This window comes from Mobula birostris, chromosome 4, assembly GCF_030028105.1.
Source record: "Mobula birostris isolate sMobBir1 chromosome 4, sMobBir1.hap1, whole genome shotgun sequence".
Taxonomy (NCBI): Eukaryota; Metazoa; Chordata; class Chondrichthyes; order Myliobatiformes; family Myliobatidae; genus Mobula; species Mobula birostris.
This window is the reverse complement of record NC_092373.1, coordinates 29,789,271-29,816,321: the sequence shown is the minus strand read 5'-3', so window position 1 is coordinate 29,816,321 and position 27,051 is coordinate 29,789,271. Positions and strand designations below refer to the sequence as shown.

General features: G+C 43.2%; 1 protein-coding gene across 2 annotated transcripts in view; it reads left to right on the top strand.

The window, feature by feature from the left end:
- Window positions 1-414: 414 nt before the first annotated feature.
- The window catches only part of rhbdd1 (rhomboid domain containing 1), a 94,204-nt gene continuing 67,567 nt past the window's right edge, over window positions 415-27,051 (top strand). For both annotated transcript variants that reach the window (XM_072255088.1, XM_072255089.1), the window contains exon 1: window positions 415-562. The gene's annotated coding sequence lies outside the window, so the exon portion shown is untranslated. The remainder of the gene's footprint in view (window positions 563-27,051) is intronic.

Here is a 27,051-nt window from a genome sequence, read left to right as displayed (position 1 = left end):
TGGAAGATGGGACATCTCAGATAATTGCAATGTACTGTCAAATTGATTGGAGAACAATGGGCAACCACAGAGCAGGGGTCGATTTCAACTGAATTCACTGATACCAACCTTAACACTCTCTAAATTCTAAACATCCCATGACCTTTAGCCCCACACAATTACAAATCTGTCCTGTCCAAAGACCTTTTTTCCTGAAGTTAATCTTTTCAGCCACCCTTTATGATGCCACCATCCTCCCCACGTCTGCCTCTACCATAAAGAACCGGCATCTTGGGGTGGGGGGTTCGCTTCCTGCAGCTTTTGGCAATTGTCAGTGACACAACCATCTTTCATGCTGCAGACGATTACAGTCCCTCTCTTGTTTTTTCCCCATGCTCAGCTGATGTCATTCCTCCCCGTGGCCCTCGAGTTTTGGTTTGACGTGGCCCTATCCTGCAGGGAGAGGGGAAGAACTTAAAGAAGCCCAATACGTCAGCCTGCGCACAGCAGAGCCGTCATCGGGTGGCGGGCGAGGCTCAAACATCCCGGGGGCTGCTGGTTGGATTACCGGGCTGACGTCACTGTGAGTACGGGTTGTGTTGACAGGGCGCCGTGCTTACGCGGCGGCGGTTCTCATGGCTCGGATCTGGCGTCACAGCTCAGGGCAGGCCGAGGCCTGGGAGCCTTGAGTAGGCCGCTGCTCGCCATTTGGTTAATTTTCACCTCCTGCCCGCAGGCAGCTTCTCTCGTGTGTGCTTTCTGCTGCTGTGTTTTGCTGGAGGTGCTTGTCTGTCATTTTCAACCTGGGAATCTCTTTTTACTGAGAAGGCACGAAGCACTCGCCCATTCCCCTCCCACCGCCCCAATCGATTTGCAGCATCATCATAATCGATAAGTGTTTACCGTTTGGAGGCTGTCGCTGTCTTATTTAATGCGATAATCCGGGTGTCGTGGGGAACTGGCAGCAAGTTATTTGCAAAATTAACCCAATGGATTTAAACACGTATGCAGATAATCGGAATAGGCACAGCTAAAATAACTTAACAAGTTTAATAACTTAACAAAATAACAACAACTTAACAAGAGCTGGAATGTTATGGTGAGGTTGTATTAGGCATTGGTGAGGCCGAATCTGGAGTATTGTGTTCAGTTTTGGTCACCAAATTACAGGAAGGATTTAAGGTTGAAAGAGTGCAGAGAAGGTTTACAAGGATGTTGCCGGGACTTGAGAAACTCAGTTACAGAGGAAGGTTGAATCAAGTTAAGACTTTATTCCCTGGAGCGTAGAAGAATGAGGGAAGATTTGATAGAGATATAAAATTATGATGGGTATAGATAGAGTGAATGCAAGTAGGCTTTTTCCACTGAGACAAGGGGAGGAAAAAACCAGAGGACATGGGTTAAGGGTGAAGGGGGAAAAGTTTGAAGGGAACATTGCGGGGGGGGAGGCTTCTTCACACAGAGTGTTGGGAGTGTGGAATGAGCTGCCAGACCAGGTGGTAAATGCGGGTTTTTTAACATTTAAGAATAAATTGGACGGATACATGGATGGGAGGTGTATGGGGGGATATGGTCGGTGTGCAGGTCAGTGGGACTAGGCAGAAAATGGTTTGGCACAGCCAAGAAGGGCCGAAAAGCCTGTTTCTGTGCTGTAGTTTTTCTATGGTTTCTAAGTAAATTGTGGTGTTGGGGGATTTTCTGAATCTTAAAGCCATACACGAGTTTAAGAAGTGCAAGTTACAGCTTGAACAAAGGGAATGGCAAAATAATTAATTAAGAGTAATAGATCTATAAAGCAGGGAAATATGTCTTTCTGCCCATCTTTTTCAAGTTGTCTTTAAGCTACCCCCATTTGGCTCAAATTTAACCTGTCGAATATTGAAAGGCCTAGATAGAGTGGATATGGAAAGGATGTTTCTTATAATGAGGGAGTCTAGGACCATAGCCTCAGTATAGATCGAGTTCCCTTTAGAACAGAGATAAGGATTTTTTCTTATCCAGAGGACCGTGTATCTGGAATACATTGCCATAGATGGCGGAGGAGGACAAGTTACTGCTTATATTTAGAGTGGAGCCTGACAGGTTCTTGATTAGAAAGTGTGTCAAATATGGAGAGAAGGCAGGAGAGTGGGGTTGAGATGAGCAATAAATCAGGCATGATGAAATGGTGGGGCAGACTCGTCGCCAAGTGGCCTAATTCAGCTCCTATGTCTTGTGGTCTAACCCACTGAGTTCCTCCACCATTTTGTGTGTACATCAGATAGAACTTAAACCAGGCAAACTAGAAGATTTGTACTTGGATTACATATTAGACTGTCTGATGGTGACTAAAGATGCTGAAGCCATCGTGCTTTGGTATGAGGTCACCAAAGTTGTTCAGTGCAGTCGGTGTCATCTGCTGTAACTACGTAAGGTTGAGTTGTATGCTCGTAGTGACTTCTGGCAGTCTGAACACTGGAGATGTGGAAGAATAGATGTGCAGTGGCACTCTGTAAGAGCAGCATTCTGCTGTCAGAAATAAGTCAGAAAGTGTTTGATAAACCTGCCCCTTGGATTCCCCTTTCCCTATATTTCCTCATGTTAGGTTCTCCCATCCTTGGAAAAAGAATGTGAACACCCACCTCAGAATTTTGCAACCCTTTATAAGGTCACCCTTCAGCCTCTTTTGATCCAGGGAATACAATCCCAGCCTAATCTGTCTCTTCATAATTAAAGCCAGTTGCAGTGACACCACTGAATCTTCTTGCACCCTCTATAGCTTAATTACATCCTTCCTATGATCTGATAGTCAGAACAAAATGTATATAGTGAAATGGGAGAACAGCATTTGAGGAAGAGAAGCTCTAGAAACAGAGAAAAACCTGTAGCACAATACAGGCCCTTCGGCCCACAAAGCTGTGCCGAACATGTCCCTACCTTAGAACTACCTAGGCTTTACCCATAGCCCTCTATTTTTCTAAGCTCCAGGAGTCTCTTAAAAGACTCTATCATTTTCCCCGCCACCGGCAGCCCATTCCACACACTCCCCACTCTCTGCGTTTTTTAAAAAAAAACTTGCCCCTGACATCTCCTCTGTACCTAGGTCAAAGTTGTGAGTTACAATTTTGGAAGAGGGCCACTAATCTAGGAGGGAGGAGTGTTGTAGAAGCAGCAAACTGCTTATCCTTTTGCTTTCATGTAGCCAAGCATTGCAAGTACTTCACAGGAATGTTATCAAACAAAATTTGCTTAGACACCTGAGAATGGAATGAAAGTAACTCTGGCACTGTGGAGTTCTAAAATGTAAGCAATGCTGGAAATGCTTCCACCAGGCAATACTAATGGTGCAATGAGCAATGTAGTTCGATGTTCAGGTCCTTTGGCCCACAATGTTGTGCCAACCTTTCAATCTAACCCTTCCCTCCTATATAACCCTCCATTTTTCTATCAATCAAATGCCTGTCTAAGAGTCTCTTAAGTGTCCCTAATGTAGCTGTCTCTACCACAATCCCTGGCAGAGCATTCCTCGTAGCCACCTCTCTCTGTGTAAATAACCTACTTCTGTCAACACCCCCGCCCTGCCATGCTTTCCTCCAATTACCCTAAAATTATTCTCCCTTGCATTAGCCATTCCTAGTATGGGAAAGAGTCTCTGGCTATCCACTCAGTCTATGCCTCTTATCATCTTATATGCCCCTATCAATTCACCTCTGATCCTCCTTTGCTCCAAAGAGAAAAGCCAAGCTCATTCACCACCATTGGCTCATCTGCAAGGAGCACTGTCACAAGAAACCAACATTCATCATGAAGGATCCCCACCATCCAGGTCATGCTCTCACTGCTGCCATCAGGAAGGGGATAGAGGACCTCAAGTCCCACACCACCAGGTTCAGGAATGGTTATTACTCTTCAAACATCGGGCTGTAGAACCAGAGGGGATAATTTCACCCACCCCAACACTGAACTGATTTCACAACCCATGGATTCAGTATCAAGGACTCTACAACTCATTCTCAATACTTGTTGCTGCTTTATTTATTTATTAATTTATTATTATATTATTGTTATTTTGTTTTTTTTCCTATTTTTGTATTTGCACAGTTTGTTGTCTTTTGCACATTGTCTTTGTTTGCGGTTTTTCATTGATTCTAATGTGATTCTTTGTATTTACTGTGAATGCCCCCAAGAACAGGTAACTCTGGGTAGTATGCAGCAACATATATGTACATAGATAATAAATTTACTTTGAACTTTATCTTCATAAGGCATGCCCTCAAGTCTAGGCAGCATCCTGGTAAATCTCCAATGCCTCCTCTAAAGCTTCCTTCCTATAATGAGGTGACCAGAACTGAACACAATATTCCAAGTGTGGTCTAAACAGGGTTTTATAGAGCTACCTTGCAGCTCTTAAATTCAGATCCAGATGAATGAAGGCAAACGCACCATACGCCTCCTTAGCAACCCTATCAACTTGCGCAGCAACTTTGAGGGATCTGTGATGTGGACGCCAAGATCTTGCAGGATTAAGGAAAACCCCAAGGCATTCTACGAGTATGTGAAGAGCAAGAGGATAAGGTGTGAGACAATGGGACCAATCAAGTGTGACAGTGGAAAAGTGTGTATGGAGCCAGAGGAGATAGCGGAGGTACTTAATGAATACTTTGCTTCAATATTCACTATGGAAAAGGATCTTGGCAATTTCAGGAATGATTTATAGCAGACTGAAAAGCTTGAGCATATAGACATTAAGAAAGAGGATGTGCTGGAGCTTTTGGAAAGCATCAAGTTGGATAAGTCACTGGGACCGGATGAGATATACCCAGGCTACTGTACGGGGCAAGGGAGGAGGTTGCTCAGTGTCTGGCAATGATCTTTGCATCATCAATAGGGATGGAAGAGGTTCTGGAGGATTGGGGGGTTGCAGATGTTGTTCAATGATTCAAGAAAGGGAGTAGAGATAGCCCAGGAAATTATAGACCAGAGATCTTACTTCAGTGGTTGGTAAGTTGATGGCGAAGATCCAGAGAGGCAGGATTTATGAACATTTGGAGGGGAATAATATGATTAGGAATAGTCAGCATGGCTTTGTCAAAGGCAGGTCGTGCCTTATGAGCCTGATTGAATTTTTTGAGGATGTGACTAAACACATTGATGAAGGTAGAGCAGTAGATGTAGTGTATATGGATTTCAGCAAGGCATTTGATAAGGTACCCCATGGCAGGCTTATTGAGAAAGTAAGGAGGCATGGGTCCAAGGGGAACTTGCTTTGTGGATCCAGAATTGGTTTGTCCACTGAAGTCACAGTGGTTGTAGATGGGTCATATTCTGCATGGAGGTTGGTGACCAGTGGTGTGCCTCAGGGATCTGTTCTGGGACCCCTTTGTGATTTTTATAAATGACCTGGATGAGGAAGTGGAGGGATGGGTTGGTAAATTTGCTGATGACACAAAGGTTGGGGTGTTATGGATAGTGTGGAGGGCTGTCAGAAGTCACAGCAGGGCATTGATAGGATGCAAAACTGGGCTGAGAAGTGGCAGATGGGGTTCAACCCAGGTAAGTGTGTGGTAGTTCATTTTGCTAGGTCAAATATGATGGCAGAATATAGTATTAACGATAAGACTGCCAATAAGACTGTTGGCAGTGTGGAGGATCAGAGTCTGATCTTTGAGTCTGAATCCATAGGACACTCAAAGCTGCTTTGCAGGTTGACTCTGTGGTTAGGGCAGCTTACGGTGCATTGGCCTTCATCAACCTTGGGCTTGAGTTCAAGAGCCGAGAGGTAATGTTACAGCTATATAGGACCCTGGTCAGACCTCACTTGGAGTACTGTGCTCAGTTCTGGTCACCTGACTATAGGAAGGCTGTGGAAACATAGAAAGGGTGCAGAGGAGATTTACAAGGATATTGCCTGGATTGGGGAGCATGCCTTAAGAGAATAGGTTGAGTAAACTTGGCCTTTTCTCCTTGGAGCGATGGAGAATGAGTGGTGACCTGATAGAGGTGTATAAGATGATGAGAGGTATTGATTGTGTGGATAGTCAGAGGCTTTTTCCCAGGGCTGAAATAGCTAACATGAGAGGGCACAGTTTTAAGGTTCTTGGAAGTAAGTACAGAGGGGATGTCGGGGTAATTTTTTTTACGCAGAGTGGTGAGTGTGTGGCATGAACTGTTGGTGACCGTGGTGGAGGCTGATACAATAAGGTCTTTGAAGAGACTTCCTGGATAGGTACATGGAGCTTGGAAGAATAGAGGGCTGTAGAAATAGAAACATGAAAATCTACAGCACAAGATTGGCCCTTCAGCCCACAAAACTGTGCTGAACATGTCCTTACCTTATAACTACCTCGGCTTACCCATAGCCCCCTCTTTTTCTAAGCTCCATGTACCTATTCATGGTACATGTAGCCGCCCGCTGTATAAATTGGTCTTTTTAAAGTCTTCTCGTTGTTCTCACTGGCTGACTTCCATGCGCTTGCACAGTCGTGCCCCATTCAAACTGCTGAAGAAATAACCCTTCAAACCGTTGAAGAAATAACTATGGATAATCCTAGGAAATTTCTAAAGTAAGTACATGTTCAGCACAGCATTGTGGGCTGAAGGGCCTGTATTGTGCTGTAGGTTTTCTATGATTCTATCCCTCTGTTCCTCCATACTGATAAGAATTTTGCCGTTAACCCTGTATTCTGCTATGAAATTCGACCTTCCAAGATGAATCACTTTATACTTTGCTGGATTGAACTCCATCTGCCACTTATCAGCCCAGAACTGAAGTGAGAGTTGCCGGTCTGTATTTCCCTCTTCCCTTAAAGAAGGGAAAAACATTTTCCACTCTCCAGTCATCTGGTACTACTGCTGTGGCCAGTGTGGACGCAAAAATCATTGTCAAGGGCGTTGTAATCTCTTCCCTTGCTTTCTGTCGTAACATAAGGTATATCATTGTCTGGCCCTGGAGACTTATCTACCCTAATATTTTTCAAACATTCCAGCTCTTCCTCTCTTAACATCAACAAGTTCAAGCATATCAGCCTGTTGACACTGTCCTCACCATCGTCAAGGTTCCTCTCAATGGTGAATACTGAAGCAAAGTATTCATTAAGGACTTCCCCTACCTCCACTGGCATGCTTCCTCTACTATTGAAGCAGCAAGTTTTATAGTTGGGAGCACAGAGGATCAAGGTTTCAGCCTTAAGGTGCAGCCAGAGTAAATACAATCAAAGTTATGCAGGAGTCCAGGACTGGAGGAACTCAAAGACCCTGTGTCATTGGAGAAGATTGCAGATTTTGGGAGAAGGATTTATAACAGGAGTGAAGATTAATAAACTGAAAATTTTGAGGACAAGTTTATTTGGCTAAGTTATAAGATTATTCTTGCAACTGAAACAGCTATGTTGATACCTCTGGCATCTGGGTTTTCCAGAAATATGAGTTTTGGCGAGACAGCTGTAATTGAAACCCAGTTGCTCCATATTGCATGATCAAAGTTGATTTCTCAAACAGGGTTGAAATTGTATTTTAACTATATTGTCTAAGTAAATAGATAAGTAAATAAGACAGGTTCTTGGCATTGGTGTATCAGCAGCAGCAGCTTTCATTTCTGTGGTTCTATATTATCCGGGTGGAGTTAGACTTGGAATGGTTGCTAGAAGTTTTAGAAGGGTTCACAGTACTGATTTCTGAATCAATATTATTAATATATTCAATATTACTATTTATGCAAATCTGCAATGCACAGACTGCAACAGTGACAATACTTCAGAAGTACAGTACTTATTTGGAAACATTGTGAAGACTCTCACAATGTCCTATCAAATGCACTATACAAATGTAAATCATCTATTGTTGGGCTGAAAAGCTAAAATAAAAGCCAAGGATGCTGGAAGTACTCAAGTCAGGTAACATCTGTGCAGGTTAGACAGAATCTGTGGAGAAAAAAAATTAACATTTTTTCCATTTGATATTTAATCAAATATTATGTTTGGAGGTTGGGTATGAAAATGTTTTCTGATGTTACCAGGACTGAGTGCTGCTTCTGAAATAAACATTAATTTCAAAAGATACTATTCTCAGCTTGTGGTTGTCAGTGCTGAGAGCAGCATTTCTCACCCATCCTGCAATTTATTTGAAAATGTGTCCATGTTGTTGGAGTTATATATGAATATACCAATTTATGAATTGGGACTGGCTCTCAAGTCTAGGTCAACATGTAATATGGACATAGCAGATCTGATAGTAACCTTACCTGTTAACCACTGAACTCTTAAAGCTTGCTTCTCCATAATCTCTTTGCATCTGCCATGATATCCAGAAGAAGATGGCACCAGTGAACAATACTACCAAGGGCAACTCCTTCAGCTGCTCCTTTTCTGTCTCTGAGAGGATCTCAGAAGGCTGGGAGTGAAGCCTGTGGCATGGAGGTCAGAAGCCTGGAGATGGGCTGCGAGCAGACAATAGATTCCATTTCCAGATGATTAAAATGCCGAGGAAGATTAAAATGATCGAGGCAGGTGTGGAAGGCGAGCAAATGTTCAGTGCCATCTGCCAACTCTCACTCTGCTGCCAGAGGCAGGTGTCTGCACGTGATGGTCTCTCTCTCTCCCTCTTGCTTGCGTGTTCATATGGTTACGTTCATATGGTCTCTGTCTCTCTCTCTCTTCTCCCCCGTCCCCCCCCCCCCAATGTGGTTTGTGTATTGGACTCTGGCTCAAAGTATGATGTGATTTTAGTTTCTAGTTGCTCCTTTTTTTTGTTGCTATTTTGGATGATTTTTGAAATGGGGTGGCATGCAGATAATGAACACTGAGCTGAACTGAAATGTGCCTGGACTTTTCTCCAGTTTGTGTTTTTTCACTTGCTTTTTTGCCGTTTGCACAATATGTTTATTTTGCACGAGGGGGGTTGTTGATGTTTTTTCTTGAATGGGTCCATGGTTTTTCTTTGTTTTGTGGCTGTCAGTAGGGAAGACAAATCTTACGATTGTATACTGCATACATACTTTGAATCTTAAAAATGAAGACCATTTCCAATTTGCTTCAAGGAAGGAAGTTCTGATGTCTCAAGCATCTGAGAAGATGTTTCTCTTTATCTTTATCTTAAGTGGATTGACTTTAGAGCATGGTCTAGATTTCCAGACTACTTCACATGAGGAAATCTTGTTCTACTTCCATTGGTTGGATCTTGTGTATTTCAGTTAAGTCGCTCGTCACTCTTGTAAACTCAGGAGGATTGTGTACAATGTTGTTAGTCAGCCCACTGGTTACTGGTATTAGTTTTGTAAACATCTCAATTGTTTCTAATACATTAACTTCTTTAAGGGCACCAATACTGCACATAGAACTCTGGTGTGACCTCAACAAAGCACTTTGTAACTGAAACACAACCTTCCTATTTTTGCATTTTTTTTTGTCTAGCTATAAATGATACCATTCTGTTAGTTTTCCTTATTCTTTGATGTACCTCCATGGCAGCCTATTGTGAACTATGGGAACCAGAATCTTTTTCATCTTGGAGCCCTACATTTGGTCACCATTTAAAAGGCTTTGTTTTAACTTTCACAATTTCACATCTTCCCACATTGAACACTTTTTGCAAGATCTTTGACCGCTCACCAAATCTGTCTATATAATCTTGTAGGCTCAATTGTTTTTCCCAACTTACTTTCTACCTGTTTCTGTGTTGTTAGATCATAAGACCGTAAGACATAGGAGCAGAATTAGGCCATTCAGCCCATTGAGTCTGCTCTGCCATTCCATCATGGCTGATCCCAGATCCCACTCGACTCTACTCTTGCTTTCTCGCCATAGCCCTTGATGCCCTGACTGATCAGGAAACTATCAACTTCCACAAATATACCCATGAATGTGGCCTTCACCATAGTCTGTGCAGAGCATTCCATAGAGTCACTACTCTCTGGCTAAAAAAAAAAAAAACCTCCTTACCTCTGTTCTAAAGCAGTGGCCCCCAACCACTGAGCCGCAGACCGGTACTGGTCCGCAAAGCATGTGCTACCGGGCTGCAAGGAAACAATATGATTTGGCGATATGAATCAGCTGCACCTTTCCTCATTTCCTGTCACGCCCACTGTTGAACTTGAATGCATGCGAGGTCATCAGTGACCCAAGATGTGTAAAGGAATGGGTTCCTGACCCATTTGTGAATGTTTCCGGTGAATCATCCATGTCAGCGCGGGAAGAAGATCAACTCCTCGAGCTTGCAAATGACAGTGGGCTGAAAAGTATGCTATAACATCTCTGCTGGTATTCTGGATCAAAGTCAAGGCTGAATATCCTGAGATAGCCACGAAAGCACTGAAAACGTTGCTTCCATTTCTAACATTATATCACTGCGAAGCAGAGTTTTCTGCAATGAATGCAATGAAAACTAAATTGCGGAATAGACTGGAACCCCCTTCAAGTATCGCTGTGTCCCATCACCCCTCGATGGGACTGTCTTACTGCAGGAAAACAAGCCCAGGGCTCCCACTGATTCAGCGATATTGGTGTGTTGCAATGATTTTATATGTTCATACGAGGAAGGTATGCGCTGTGTGTTTAATATTAAATTTGTTAGATAAACCCCTTTAGAACTGAAATTGAGTATATTAGCCACATAAATGACTTGTAGTTGACTTATCACCTATATTATGGTCGTGGTTAACACATCCTTCCCCACCCCCATCGGCCAGTCCGCAAGAATTTTGTCAATATTAAACTGGTCTGTGGTGCAAAAAAGGTTGGGGACCCCTGTACTAAAGTGTCACCACTCAATTTTGAGGCTGTGCCCTCTAGTTCTAGATACTCCTATCATAGGAAACATCTTATCCACACCCGCCCTATCTAGTCCTTACAACATTTCGTAGGTTTCAATGCATTTTTCTAAATTACAGTGAGTACAGACCCAAAGCTGCCAAATACTCCTGGTACGTTAACCTATTCATTCCTGGAATCATCCTCATGAACCTCCTCTAGATTCTCTCTAATGACAACATATCCTTTCTGAGATATGGGGCCCAAAACTGTTGACAATACTCCAAGTGTTGCCTGACTAGTATGTTATAAAGACTCAGCATTATGTCCTTACTTTTATATTCTATACCCCTTGAAGTAAATGGCAATATCGTATTTGCTGCCTTTACCACAGACTCAACCTGTAAATTAACCTTCTGGGAGACTTACATGAGGTGTCCCAGGTTCCTCTGCATGTCTGATGTTTGAACCTTCTCCCCATTTAGATAATAGTCCACCCTATTGTTCCTTTTACCAAAGTGCATTATCATACATTTCCCAACACTGTATTCCATCTGCCACTGTTTGCCCATTCTTCCAACTTGTCTAAGTCCTGCTGCATTTGCATTACTTCCTCAGCTCTACCTACCCCTCCACCTAACTTCATATCACCCAAAGACTTTGCCACAAAGCTAACAATTCCATTATCTAAATCACTGACAAATAATGTGAAAAGTTGCAAACCCAATACTGACCCCTGATGAATACCACTAATCACCGGCAACCAGGAAAGGCCCCTTTTGTTTCAAAGGTACATTTAATGTCAAAGAAATGTATACGATATACATCCTGAAATGCTCTTTCTTTGCAGCCATCCACGAAAAACAGAGGAATGCTACCAAAGAATGAATGATAGGTAAACGTTAGAACCCCAAAGTCCCCCAGTTCCCCTCCCTCCTGCACGTAAGCAGCAGCAAGTGACAATTCCCTCCCCCCAGCCCCCCCCACATCAGCGAGAAAGAAAGAAGCATTGGCACCCACCACTGAGCACTCACGCATGCAGCAAAGCAACAGCAAAGACACAGAATTGCAGTACCCCAAAGACTACTTGTTCACCCAGTATCTGACATACCACAGGCTCTGTCCCTCCCTAATAAGGAAAAAAAGATGTCTCCATTTCACAGCAAGAGGGGAGACATAACAAACAACTCGCTGGTTTACGATGTTAAAAGTCTGTTGTGTCGCTTTTTCTGAGCTCTGTGCCCAAAGATCTCAGCTGTCCAGGCATACAGCCTTAGATCTTCCGACTCCCATGACACACCGATTTCCTGCCAGGACACTAACCTTCGATCCTCCCGTCTCCAGAGCCACAAAATCTTGGCCCTCCGAAGGCGAGCGAAGCTCTTAGACCGCACCCTTGGCATTTCGAATAACAGCCAGTCATGAAGCCCTGAGAGCGGGTCCCATTCTTGCAAAGAACTATAGTCAGCATGTAACTCCAGGTCAGGGTCTTCAAAAGAACCCTGAAAGGGAAAAATAGAGATATTAAAGATAGAAATAGTGCTGTTTCCAAAGATGCAAGCAGAGGAGTCGCCATTAGGCACCATCGACTCTCCTAAGCTCCTGCTCCTGCGTGTCAGCCATTCCTCTATCCATGCTAGTATCTTTACCATAGGATTTTATCTTGTAAAGCAGCCTCATGTGGGACCTTATCACTGCCTTCTGAAAATTCAAGTAAATAATATCCACTGTCTCTCCTCTGTCCATCCTGCTTGTTACTTCCTCAAATGACTCTTAACACATTTCTCAGGCAAGATTTCCCATTACAGAAACCATGCTGACTTTGATTTATTTTATCATTGGTCTCCAAGTACCCCAAAACTTCATCTTTAATAATAGACACCAACACTTTCCCAACCATTGATGTTAGGTTAACTGGCCTATAATTTCCTTCTTTTTTCCTTCCTCCCTTCTTAAAGAGTGGAGTGACATTTGCGATCTTCCAGTCCTCCAAGACCATGCCAGAATCAAGTGATTCTTGAAAGATAATAACAAATGCATCCATTATCTCTTCAGCAATCTCTCTCATGACTCTGGGATTAGTCCATCTGGTCCAGGTGACCTATCCACCTTAAGACATTTGAGTTTGACTAGCACTTTTTCCTTTGCCTAGCAATGACACTTACTCCAGCTCCTTGACACTCATGGACCAATGGCACACCTCCACAGTGAAGGCAGATGCAAAGTACCCATTAAGTGCATCTGCCATTTCTTTGTCCCCCCTATTACTACCTCACCAGCATCATTTTCTAGTGGTCCAATATCAACTCTCGCCTCACTTTTACTCTTCATATAACTAAAAAAAAATTGATAGCCTGCTTCATATTATTAGCTAGTTTGCCATTATATTGCATCTTTTCCCTTTTAGCTTTTTTAGTTGCCATTTGTTGGATTTTAAAAGCTTCCCAATCATCTAATTTCCCACTCGCTTTTGCTACCTTATAACCTCTTTCCTTGGCTTTTATGTAGTCCTTAGCTTCCTTTGTCAGCCACAGTTGCCTACCCCTGCCTTTTGATAACTTTTTCCTCTGTGGGACATGCCTATCCTGCGCCTTGTGAACTATTCCTAGAAACTTCAGCCACCTCTGCTTTGCTGTCATCCCTGAATCCACCTGGGCAAGCTGCTGTATAATTCCCTTTATTCCATTGTGATACTAATACATGTGACTTCTCCCTCTCCAATTGCAGTATGAATTCAATCATACCATGATCGCTGCCTCCTTAGGATTCCTTTACATTAAGCTCCTTAATAAGACCTGGGTTATTATACAATACCCAATCTAAGATAGCCTTTCCCCGAGTAGACTCAAGCACAAGCTGCTCTCCCTGTCTTGCAATCTGACACCAACTTGATTTTTCCAATCCCCTTGTATATTGAAGTCCTCCATTACAATTGTGACATACCCTTATTACATGCCTTTTCCAACAATCTTTATAATCGCAACCCCACATTTTGGCTACTATTTGGCCTATATATGATTCCCATAATTGTTTTTTTACCTTTGCAGTTTCTTAACTCCATCCACAAAGATTCAACATTCTCTGACCCTTTGTGACCTCTTTCTAAAGATGTAATTCCATCTCTTAACAATGGATCTATGCCTTCCTGCCTGTCCGTTCAATGCAAAGCATATCCTTTGATGTTGAGCTTCCAACTATGGCCTTCTTTCAGCCATGACTCAGTGATGTCCACAGTGTCATACTGACAATCTCTAATTGCATCACTAGTTCGTCCACCCACAACTATGCTTCTAGTATTTTCATTTGGTAAATAAATTTTAAAAAGTTGTGCACCAGTCTATGGCATACCATTCGTTACATTTTACCATGGACTGGTGCTCTTTTTTTTAAAGTTTATCTATTAAAATAAGCATTTGTATCTACTTTCTCATTCCTGTTTGCCAGCCAGTTTTCTAACCATGCTGATATGTTAATTCCCAAAGCATTAATTTTTATTTTAAATATCTGTGGAAGCTCTTACAATCTATACTCTCCTAGCTCGCTATGTCTTGTGCCTTATTCTTTTCCTTCCTTGTTAATCCTTATAATGATCTTATCCTTTTTATATATTCTGCACAATCTCCTGACCTGCATAATTGTGCTTTTTTTTCCTTTTAAGTTTGATATAGTGTTTAATTTTTGTTTAGTTAACTATGGATGGTCACCTTGGATTTTTTTTTTCTTGATGGTTTGTTTAACGACCAATTCATCTTTGAACTAAATGATAATTGAATTATATTATAATGACAACTGTCTGAAGATATTTTTGTAGATCTTTTATTTACATTTATAGATTTTTCTCTGGTCACCTCTGGAATGTAAGACTCCAAGAATCATCCTGGAAGCACTCTGAACTCCTTATCTAAGCTATCTTTACTCATGTTTTTTTGAGTGTGTATGTAAACTAAAATGGCCCATGATTTTTTTCCATACCTTTCTGACCAGCTCTCATTATTTCTTCCTTTTCTATATCTCTTACTATGTGAGCTGGACTATGTCCCTATAGTACAGTTTCCACTTTCATAGTGCTCCACTTTTACCAGACCAGACTTTGAGCATAGATTCACATCGCTAAGCTGATTTGCACTTTGCACATATTTCAGGTTATAATCCGGAGTTTATAACCTTTAGTACCCGGTTCTGCAAACAAACTATACAGAACTTTTTAATGTCTTGCCCAATATTGTTTGAATCTACGTGCACCATGATTAGCAACACCCTCACTTTCCACTTTTAGATGCCTCCAGCCCCGGCCAGAGTCAAGATGAATCTTGCTGTATCTTGCAGAGAACAGGTTCAATTCTGCTGTACTGTGATCCTTACCAACACACACCCAGTTGAGTGGCTTCCTGAACTATAAGGTGATGGTCAGTTAGTTCATTCACCTTGCAGTGCACACTCATTCAAGCAAAACTCCCCCCCCCCCCCCAAGATAGTTTGAAAGCAAACAAATGCATGCGGCAGTGGTTTGCATAACCTCTACTGTGTTGTGTCATTCACTAAGGTTGTGACTGGATATATCCTTCACATACACGAGGAGTAAAAATCTTCACGTTACGTCTCTGTCTAAATGTACAATGTGCAATTTGTAGTAATTTGTAATAAGCATGTATAATAGGGCAGTTAAAATAGCATAGAAATACAATTGTATCAACGTGAATTAATCAGTCTGATGGCCTGGTGGAAGAAGCTGTTTTGTTGGTCCTGGCTTTTATGCTGCAGTACCATTTCCCAGATGGTAGCAGCTGGAACAATTTGTGGTTGGGGTGACTCGGGTCCCCAATGATCCTTCGGGCCCTTTTTACATACCCACCTGTCTCTAATTGTCCCGAATACTGAGAAGTTCACATCTACAGATGTGCTGGGCAGTCTGCAAATAAGCTAATATTCCTCAGGTACCTGGATTTTAGTTTGAAGTGTCGGCAATGAGACGTGAATAACTTACCTTTGTAGCTCTGTGCCCATGTTTTAGTGGTGGGTGGAATTTGCCTTGATATTTGTCAACTTGCAACTAAGCACTCGTCCTTAAGGTGTATGACAAGCCATTGATGTTGGGTGGGTAAGATGGACCACTGAGACTTTTACAGCACATCATGTTGATCAGACATGTTACTTGTGTGATCTACTTTTTCCATTTAGTTTGACTTTGAAACAGTTTTAATTTGGTGTAAAATTGAGTGAATTCATCTTGCCTATATGTACTGAAATGTGATCTTTACTGTAATATTTAAATAAAGTTTTCGGTCCTTGTACTAAGAGGTTATGTTTGTTCATCCTTCACAGTGATTGAGTAATGTTGAGGCTAGACTTTTATTCGCCACTTGTGTCGAATAATTCCCATGGCCAGTTGCTCTTTTGGGACATTTGATCTTGTGTCTCAATGCAACATCTGAAAGCAATATTTTATACTGTGTGACAGGTTCTGCCTCTTGTCTCCTTCATTGGTTTTGCATTAAATCTCTTCCTGGCAATCTGCTGCTTTAGTACTTTAGACTTTAACCTTCTGGCCATCATTCTTTTTCTGGCTGAGAAGACTGATGAAGATTCTGAATTTTTTTTTTTTTTTAGGCAAACTGTTTTGGAATGTTATTAGAAGAAAATATGCTTGATCTATCCTTGTTATTCTGAAGTGGATGTGGTTAAGTTTTGTAAGTTCAGTTTTCATTGGTTCTTTAAGTACCAAAAATGGTGCACCACACTATACATAATTGGGAATACTGCAAAATATATTATTTTATTAAAAATAAAATATATTAATAGGTCTTTACCTACCACTCCACCAGCCTCTGGGTCCAACATATTATTCTCCGTACTGGAGACAGCTTATCCACTGATGTCTACTATAAGCCTACTGACTCTCGCAGCTATCTGAACTATTCCTCTTCTCATCCTGTCTTTGCAAAAACGCCACCCCCTTCTTGCAATTCCTCTGTCTCCGCCGCATCTGCTCTCAGGATGAGGCTTTTCATTCTAGGATAAGGGAGATGTCTTCCTTTTTTAAAGAAAGGGGCTTCCCTTCCTCCACTATCAACTCTGCTCTTAAACTCATCTCCCCCATTTCACGTACATCTGCTCTCACTCCATCTTCCCGCCACCCCACTAGGAATAGGGTTCCCCTGGTCCTCACTTATCACCCCACCGGCCTCCGGGTCCAACATATTATTCTCCGTAACTTCCGCCACCTCCAACGGGATCCCACCACTAAGCACATCTTTCCCTCCCACCCCCGCCCCCGCATTCCGCAGCGATCGCTCCCTACGCAACTCCCTTGTCCGTTCGTCCCCCCCATCCCTCCCCACTGATCTCCCTCCTGGCACTTATCCGTGTAAGCGGAACAAGTGCTACACATGCCCTTACACTTCCTCCCTTACCACCATTCAGGGCCCCAAACAGTCCTTCCAGGTGAGGCAACACTTCACCTGTGAATCGACTGGGGTGATATACTGCGTCCGGTGCTCCGGATGTGGCCTTTTATATATTGGCGAGACCCGACGCAGACTGGGAGACCGCTTTGCTGAACACCTACACTCTGTCCGCCAGAGAAAGCAGGATCTCCCAGTGGCCACACATTTTAATTCCACATCCCATTCCCATTCTGACGTGTCTATCCACTGCCTCCTGTACTGTAAAGATGAAGCCACACTCAGGTTGGAGGAACAACACCTTGTATTCCGTCTGGGTAGCCTCCAACCTGATGGCATGAACATCGACTTCTTTAACTTCCGCTAATGCCCCACCTCCCCCTCGTACCCCATCTGTTACTTATTTTTATGCACACATTCTTTCTCTCACTCTCCTTTTTCTCCCTCTGTCCCTCTGAATATACCTCTTGCCCATCCTCTGGGTCCCCCCCCCCTTTGTCTTTCTTCCCGGATCTCCTGTCCCATGATCCTCTCGTATCCCCTTTTGCCTATCACCTGTCCAGCTCTTGGCTCTATCCCTCCCCCTCCTGTCTTCTCCTATCATTTTGGATCTCCCCCTCCCCCTCCAACTTTCAAATCCCTTACTCACTGTTCCTTCAGTTAGTCCTGACGAAGGGTCTCGGCCTGAAACGTCGACTGCACCTCTTCCTACAGATGCTGCTTGGCCTGCTGCCTTTACCAGCAATGTGTGTTGCTTGAATTTCCAGCATCTGCAGAATTCCTGTTGTTTTTATTTAATATATTTTGTTTCTAAGCACATCATTAGTACCTTGAAGAAAAATTAAGCTTTCTAAATATTTAATGTTGCAGTTGCACGTAATAGATTAGTCAGATTTCCGTTCCTCTCCAATTGATTGTTTAGTTAATATCCTGATATAGGCGTGTCTTATTAGAACATAGGAAATTTAGTACAGATGAGCAGCACGCCCGAATACCAACTATGCCAATCTAACCTATCCCATCTGCCTTCACAAAATCTGTTTCCCTCTATTCTGACTGTGTTCTACATCCCTCTCAAACATTCTAGTTGTATTTTCTTCCATCACCCCTGAAAGCATGTTCCAGGCTCCTTCCTGGATATATATCCCTGACACTTGGACGATTCCAGAGTTACTCAACGACGTGTTGACCAATGCAGTTGCTTTGAAGCTGCCAGAATTTTGGGAGCTGCCGCCACCACAAGGTTTGCATACGTAGAAGTCCAGTGTGCAATGCGAGAAATCACTGCAGACGTGCCAAATTTTACTTTGTAGCATCGCTAAGTAGTTCCACTGCAGTCAGAGTGGTGAGTCTACTAAAAGACCCGACTGTTCACTCTGAAAACTCAGCTATTACAGGCATTTGGACTTTGAGTCTGAGCACACCCAGAAGTTGCTCTCCTTGCCTGGGCTGGGTGACACCAGGTCTTCAGAGCTAATGGATCACGTGCTTCTCGCTCCTGGGCAATCACCATCCTTACCATCCTTGTTTTATTTTTAAAGAACTCTTTATGCACCAAATGTCTGATCAAGTTCGCACAACCCTTGCTAATACGCCTGTGAAGGGCAATAAGGAGTTGCTAAAATGGCTGATAGTCTAAGCCAGGTAGAGATGCTTCATACCTCCTCCTTTCCCTGTCTCTATAAACTCTGTCAACAGAGCCTTCAGCAGGCTCATGCCCGTGGCTCCAAACCAGACAATGCTGGAATGCTGGTCTATGTTTTTACCACACACACTTTGGCATGAACACTAAGAACTGCTGGCACGTCGGGACATCAGAGGTCTGTGAACACTGTGGGTTCCAGTTGCCAGGGTCGTCTGTTGTACTTTACAGACAACTTTTCAGGGTGCTGCTTCCTGTATAACAAGGGCGCTCAAGTGTGCTGCCAGCATTGCCCATTGATTATAAGGCAGAGAGTAACAGATCCTCGCTGGACGCTGCCAACAGTAGCAGGATTTGGAGTTGTGGGACATGCCAAAGGACATTTAGTAGATCTTAAGAACTGCCAGCTTTTAGACACAAAGGACTTTGGGTTATTACCAGGTAACACCAGTAAGTTCTTCATGGCGATTCAGTCTGGTACATGCACCATATGTGAGTTCACTCCCCTGCTGGGTAAACTTCACCACACCCACACTTTCCACGACAGTCAAAGGCCATGTGTCGAGCACCACGCCTCCACAACTGGTTCACCGGTCCACATTTGTGCGTGTAGACTGGACTCCAAGCTGGCCAGTGTGAAGGCTGAGTTTGCTAATGTGGAAATGCTTGACTTTGTACACAGGTCGAATAGTTCTTGGGTTTCACCCCTCCACATGGTCCCTAAGCTGTCCATGCAGTGATTACCATCAGCTTCAAGAGCCAGTATCCCTCTGTTTGTTAACTGGTCCACATATATTCAAGTCTTTTTAGCAAGTTTAGGTGGAAATATAATTTTTTTTTTCTAAAGTGGACCATCAGGGGCTACAATCAGGTTCCCCTGTGTGTGCTGAGGACATTCCTGAAACTCCTGTTATAAGCCTGTTTAGCCTATTTGAGTTTCTGTGCATGCCGTTTGGGCTGAAAAATGCAGCACAGACTTTCCAGCGACTGATGGGACTCTATGCTAAAAGACTTAGTTTTACCTTTTGTTTATCTGGATGACGTACAGTGCATCCAGAACTGAATATTTATCACATCTCCACACACTTTTGGAGGGCTTAAGCCAACATTGGCTCCTTATCAACCCCACTAAATGCCAGGTTGGTTATGTTGACTTTTTTGGCCACCGCGTCTCCACAGAAGGCGCAACACCTCTGCAGTCAAAAGTCACCAATATTATGGTCTTTTCACTTCCCTGTGCTACCAAAGCATTGCAAGAGTTTTGGGTGTGGTGAATTTCTCTCACTGTTTCATTCCATGAGCTGCTAAACTTATGCTTCCTCCTGTATAGTGCCCTTAAAGGCAGTGTCTCTAATTACATGCTTGAGTAGTCAAAAGACATGACCAAGGTATTTTGATGATACCAAGTGAGCCCTTTCCAACACGACCCTACTGATACACCTCCTCCCCAATCAATGGCCCCATAGCCATCACTGCTGGTGCCTTAGACATGCTGTGGGTGCTGTGCACAAACAGTTGGTTGGAGGAATGTGGCAGCCGCTTAATGTTAGCTGTAAGATCTGTCCCACCCCCCACCTTCGAGAGGAAGTACAGCATGTTTTGCCACGAGCCTCTCGGTCTTTCTGCCATCATTTCAGTTTTCTACTGGAGGGTGCATTCATTGACCACAAACCCCTCATGCACGTGATGTCAAAGTGTCAGACCCTTTGTCTGCACAGTAGCAATGCCACCTGGCCTAATTTTCAGAATTGAAGACTGACAAACACCACATTGAAGGGGAAAAATAATGCTGTGGCTGTTTGCCTCTCGCGGCCTGCCATCAATGCTGTATGCATCGGGGTTGACTGGGCTGGCATGGAGGCTGCCCAAGTTACTGCTCGCGGCCTGCCATCAATGCCGTACGCATCAGGGTTGACTGGGCTGGCATGGAGGCTGCCCAAGTTATTGACCCAGAGGTCCAGGCTTACAGGACAGTCACAGGCGTGTGATTGGCTAAAGTCAACATCGGGGACCCAGGAGTTTCTCTGGTGTGATGTCTCAACCAGTTGCCCTCGGCCCATACTGACTGCAAACTGGAGATATACTGTTTTTATCTCCATTCGCAGCTTCTCGTATCTGGGTGGGAAGGCTTCACAGGAACCGGTTGATTTGAAGTTTGTGTGGCACAGCCTTAGGAAGAGCGTGTGAGAGTGGAGTGCAGCCTGTGTTGTGAGTCTGTGGGCAAAAACTAACTAGCACAATTGAGCACTATTGGGATCTTTCAGGGTCCCTAAGCGATGGTTTGACTATGCCAATGTGGGCCTGGTTGGTCCTCTTCTGAACTCTTCTCCTGCCCCCCCCCCCCCCACCACGGTGGACCGTACCACCAGTGGCCAGAAGTCATCCCTCTAGCGTCGACAACAGCTATGGGCATGGCTTTGGTGATCATCAACATCTGGATAGCTTGGTTTGGTACCCCATCTGATATTCCTTCTGACCACAGTCCCCAGTTCACGAAAGAACTCTGGCCTGCAATGACCAGAACCTCGGCATTAAATTGCATCACACCAGGTCACATCACCCATAGTCCGATGGCCTGTGTGAGCGCTTTCTCCATTCCTTAAAGGTTGCTCTGAGGGCCTCCCTGACAGATAAGTGTTGGCACAATCACCTCCCTGATGGGGCTCAGTCCTCCGCAGCTGAGTTGGTGTACAAAGAGCCATTGAAGGGTGCTGGGAGATTTTTATTTCTGAAGCCACAACTACCTAGTCAGCATCACAGCAGCATTCCACCCTCCTCAGTAAACTCAATTCTTTTATACCTGTTCCTACCTCCCATCATGGCATGCAGCACTCTTGGGTTCCAGCTGCCCTACATTCTACCTTGTTTGTTTTTGTCGGCCATGATGTACATCAACACTCCATTAAGCCCCCACACGTTCTGCGTTTTGGAACAGTGAAAAGACTTTTACTGTAGATGGGGAAGGGTAAACCTGAATGTATTTCTGTAGGTCACCTTAACTGGGCCACCAAGACCTGCATGGTTCCACTATCATACTTCCACGTGTTTCACAACATAACCATGTGCTTGTCGGCACATCTCTGGATGAGCCAGAGGCATCTGCTGTTACTCCGACCCGAGCTGGTCAGTTTACACGAGCTGCAGACAGACTGACAATGCTGGTTTTGGTGTATTCTGTGGTGGGGGTGGGGCGAAGTTCCTGTGTGGGCTAATGAGTTGGGTGCCAGATGATGCACATTGTTCATAATAGAAACTGTTCTACATAATTCACAAACACTGCCAATGAGTTGTTGCATTCACTTTAAGAGACTGTTTGACGTAATTACATCAGTGTAAGGTGCCTGCTTTTGGGCTGTTCGTAATGGAAATAAAGGCCTATATCTTTTAAGCACATAAAATGACTCTCACATGTTCTATTCATAAAATCCTACACTATTAGCCCCTGACACTCCAGAAAAAACAATCCAAGTTTGTCCAACTTCTCCTTATGTTGTAGCAACTGTGCCTCTTGTATGGCATTTTACACTTCTAGTTTCTGGCACATTCATTTTGCACTCTTGATCTGCTGATCACACCTTTATCTGTGTGGCATTTACACCCTAGACCCAGCAAAATTATCCCATTCTTTCCCATTCTTTCAGGTGACTTCTGAATAATCTTGGCTCCTTTTAATCAAAATGAAGTGCAATCATTCGTCACCAAATCTGGCTCTGCTATACCAAGCATTTCCTCTATCGAACACTGATATTTTAAGTTAATCCTGACATGAACAGATATAGCCAGATTCTGTTCTGTGCTGTACTCTATTTAAATCACTGTCCCCCAACTCTAGCCAGTTTCTGGTGTTCATAGTTTTCTTTACCTCTAACACTACCATCTGTATAGCTGCCTTTATTGTTTCTTTACCTTCTCGATATTTATAGTATACTAAAATAATGAAGTTTTACAAGACCCACCCTGCTTGATTTTGAAACTTGAATGCTTCTCCAATTTATTTTCCATCTTTCTTCGCACTGAAGGAAAAGTTGGAATCTGCAACAAAAAAAAACACTGGAAGAGCCTGGCAGGGCATGTAACAACTATGGAGGTAAAAGGTTTACCCTGCATCGGGACTGAAAGGGAACGCGAGTGATTGCTAGTATATAGCAATAAAAGGGAGGGGCGGGACTGAAACCAAATGGAGTGAGGATAATGGCAGATGAAATTAAGTGAGGAACAAGACAGAAAGGAGTCTCCAAAATTTTCCTGATGGTATATGGAGTCAGACACTCATGGTAAAGATGAGCAGGCTGCAACCAGGTGGTTGGAAGTTATGGATAGGATGGAGAACATGAGAGGTGTGCCAGATGTAGAGGGGAAGAGACTGAACAGTAGAGACAGGATAGAGTCCAGGTATAGGGAAAGGGATTTCTTTCCTGGTTCCATCTGCCCATGACCTTCTCATTTGGTTTGACCTAATACCTGTTGGTCCCTGGCCTAGCCCTCCTTGTCCTGTTATATGCTGGCAAACTTTCCTCTCTTGTCTCAGTCCTGATAGAGGGTGTTCACCCAAACTATCAACATATACCTTCTTCCTCCAATGATGTTGCTTGAAGTGCTTTCTCTGACTTGCCTCTGTATACAAGACTTTTTTCTAGCCCCGAGAGCGTATTCCTGCTAAATTTACTACTCTATTCTTCCCTTTACTCCAATGCAAACTAGTATTGCAGCAAGTTCCCTGTCCTCACTTTCAATCTGTCTTTCTCTTCTACCTGCCCCATTCTTCAGAAGTTCCTTTTTGTAGTGATCACTTTCCTTTCCAGTGCTTGATAGTCATTGCTGCCTCCAGACTCAATGGCTGTGAATCTGAATTCGAAGTTTTAAACCAGACCAAATCTGAAGTCTCTCATTGCTTTCTCTGCACTGAAACAACATAATCAATGTCAAAGTTATCACTCTATGACTGTGACTGTCATTGAGTAGTTTGTAGCTATCATGTGTGGGGGGGGGGGCAGCATTAGGCAAACCGTTAGTCTGGAAAATTTGGTAACAAACCCACTCCAATTCATCCCCACCCTGCTGATTGACCTCAGAAGAGTAGCTTAGAATGTTGATGTCTGCTGCAATTGTATGTTTATTCTTAGCTTCATGTAATATAGGAGCTCTGCAGAAAGCTCCTGGGAAACCAGGGGAAATATTACCTCTGGAGTTTCCCAAGAATGTATTTTTAGCTCTTTCCTCCAACCATTAGTATTATTATCTGATCACCTTGCCTGATATTGAACATAGACATTAAAGCACAGGAGCAGGAACAGGCCAGTCAGCCCATGATGTTGTACCAAACAAATTAAGCTAATCACATCTAATTAAACTAATCCCCTCTGCCTGCACATGATCCAGATCCCTTTATTCTCTGCAGTCATATGCCTATTCAAGAGCCTCATAAATGCCACTATTTTATCTGCCTCCTCCACCAGCCTGGCAACACATTACAGGCACCCACAACTCTGTAAAAACAAAACTTGCCTCATATATCCTTTGACCATTCCCCCCCTCACCTTAAATGCATGTTCCCTAGTATCAGATATTTCAACACTGGGGGCAAAAGATGACAGCTGTCTACTCTATGCCTCATAATCTTATAAATTTATATAAGCTCTGCCCTCAAAATCTGCCACTCCAGAGTAAACAACCCAAGTTTGTCCAAACTGTCCTTGTAGCAGGTGTCCTTTAACCCAGCCAGCATCCCGGTAAACCTCCTCTTCGCCTTCTCTAAACCCCCTACATTCTTATAATAGAATGACCTAAAGCAAATGCAATACTCCAGATGTGGTCTAACCAGTGTTTTACAAAGGTGTAATATAACTTCCTCACTCTTGAACTCAGTGCTGCTCCTAATAAGTGTTGTTTACCACCCTATTGACCTGTGAATTCTCAAAGTAGCAGTACACTGTAAAGTTGGTATGGAGCTCGAAACACAGCTGCCATACTCGGCGCCACCCTGGCCCCTTTCAGGGAGCAATAGACTTGGACCTCAAGATCCCCCTGTACATCAGTACTGTTAAGGATCCCATCATTAACTGCGTACTTTCCCTTTATATTTGATCTAAAGTACAGCACCTCACCCTTGGATTAAACTCCATCTGCCATCTCTTGCCCACATCTACAATGGGTCTATATTCCACTGTCTCCTTTGGCAATATTCTACACTGTCCCTACATTTTCCAGTCTTCTATACCACCTTTTTCCTCGGTAGAAATGTCAAACAATGGAGGACATGCACTTAATGTTCTGGGGGGAAGTTTAAAGGTGATGTGAGGGGCGATTTTTTTTTTTTTTTTTTTTTTCTTCTTCCTTCCCCTGCAGAAAATGATGTGGTTGGACTAGGTCAGCAGCAGTAGTGCAAGCTGGCAGTTTTGTGGATTTAAAAGGCTTTTAGATTGATGCACGAATAAGAATGGTACTTGGCTTGCTGAGTTTCTCCAGCATTTTGTGTGAGTTGAATATGAGGGGAATGGAGGAATGTGAGTAATACCCAGGATGAGGATGTCAAGTATAAATTGGCATCAAGGTTAGCATAACGTCGTGGGCTGAATGGCCTGTTCCTTGGTGTACTATTCTGTGTTATATATTCTATTTCCCATCCACAATAGCACTAGTCTTTATGTCAAATGTAAATTGTATAACCCACCCATCTGTGTTTTCATCCAAGTCATCAATATGCTACACCTTTATAAACCACTTGTCACTTTATTCGGTACACCTGTACACCTGCTTGTTAATGCAAATATATAATCATCCAATCATGTGGCAGGAAGTCAGTGCATAAAAATATGCAGACATGGTCAAGGGGTTCAGTTGTTCAGAATGGGGAAGAAGTGTGATCTCGGTGACATACACAATGGTGTCAGATGGGGTAGTTTGAGTAGCTCAGAAACTGCTGATATCCTGGGATTTTAACACTCAACAGTTGCTGGAGTTTACAGAGAATGATATGATAAACAAAACAATCTAGTGAGCAGCAGTTTTATAGGTGAAATGAGAGGTCAGAGGAGAAGGGTCAGGCTGGTTCAAGGTGACAGTTACACAGATTGCTATACGTTACAACAGTGGTGTGCAGAAGAGCATCTCTGGACACACAACAAACACGTGGAACCTTGAAGTGGATAGACTACAGCAACAGAAGATCATACCATGTTCCACTCCTGTACCTAGTAAAGTGGCCATTGAATGTATATTGCAAATAACTGAGGTCCCAGTACACATCCCTGCAGAAAGCTACTAGTCACGGACCTCTGGCCAGAATAAGGCCCATTCTAGTGTAGAGAAGCAATTCCTCCAATTAAATATTGGTGATGCTGAAAATAAATTCTATTTTTAAACCCCGTCAACTGCCTTAGTTGACAATCTAATCTCCTCTCTGTTATGAAGGTTTAGTTTCATTTTTGTAATGTTACCTTCTCACATTCCTGCTGCATTTGCTAAACCCTGGAACATGTTTGTCACTCCGTATTTCATTGTTCCAGCACTCTTTTCCCTGGAACCTCATTCAAAATATAAATTCTGCCACAATTTAGGATGGTTAGAATTTCGAATGGACTGTCTGAGGCAGTATGGAAATAGGAGCTTTGATGATATCTTTAGGTACATCTAAGATGAGCGATTATATTGCCAATGCACAGAAGGTTACAGACCAAGTGGTAAATGGGATTCTGCTTTATGGTCAGCATGGACTTGATAAGCCAAGTGTCTGTTTCGGTGCTCTGTTAATATATAACTCTGAGATCAGACGTATGCTGCCTCAGATATTGATCTCCGAATTGGAACTTCAGTCATATAAACCTTAAAATTTCTGAATCTGTATCTGGAGACAAGTTTGTTTTAAAACATGATGCCATAGCCCATCAATAATTTGTTTCAACCCATGCAGCCATTTTGGGCAACCAAGGCTGAAGCAAGCACAGAGTGGGTACATTTCTGAAATTGTTTAAATGCTTGACACAAGTCACTTTTTGCTGTGAAAGAAAAGGCCTCTGATTATTCATGGAACTTTTTTTCCAAGTTTAATTTACTTTTGAGCTGATGAGCAAATATGCAAGCACGTGGCCGGCTCAGTCGAGGCATTTAACTTGCCTGAAGGGTATTCTTAATATTTGTACATTTGGAGGCAGTGGCATGACTTAGGAAGTCTCTTGCAGAAAAAGAACAATTTGCCTAGTGTTTTTGATTTGTTACTTAATCTAGGCTCACTGACCAAAACAGTGCTGTCTTTAAACAATGACCTAAAACATCCATTTTAAGGCAAAACTGCATTCCGTGCACTAGAAGC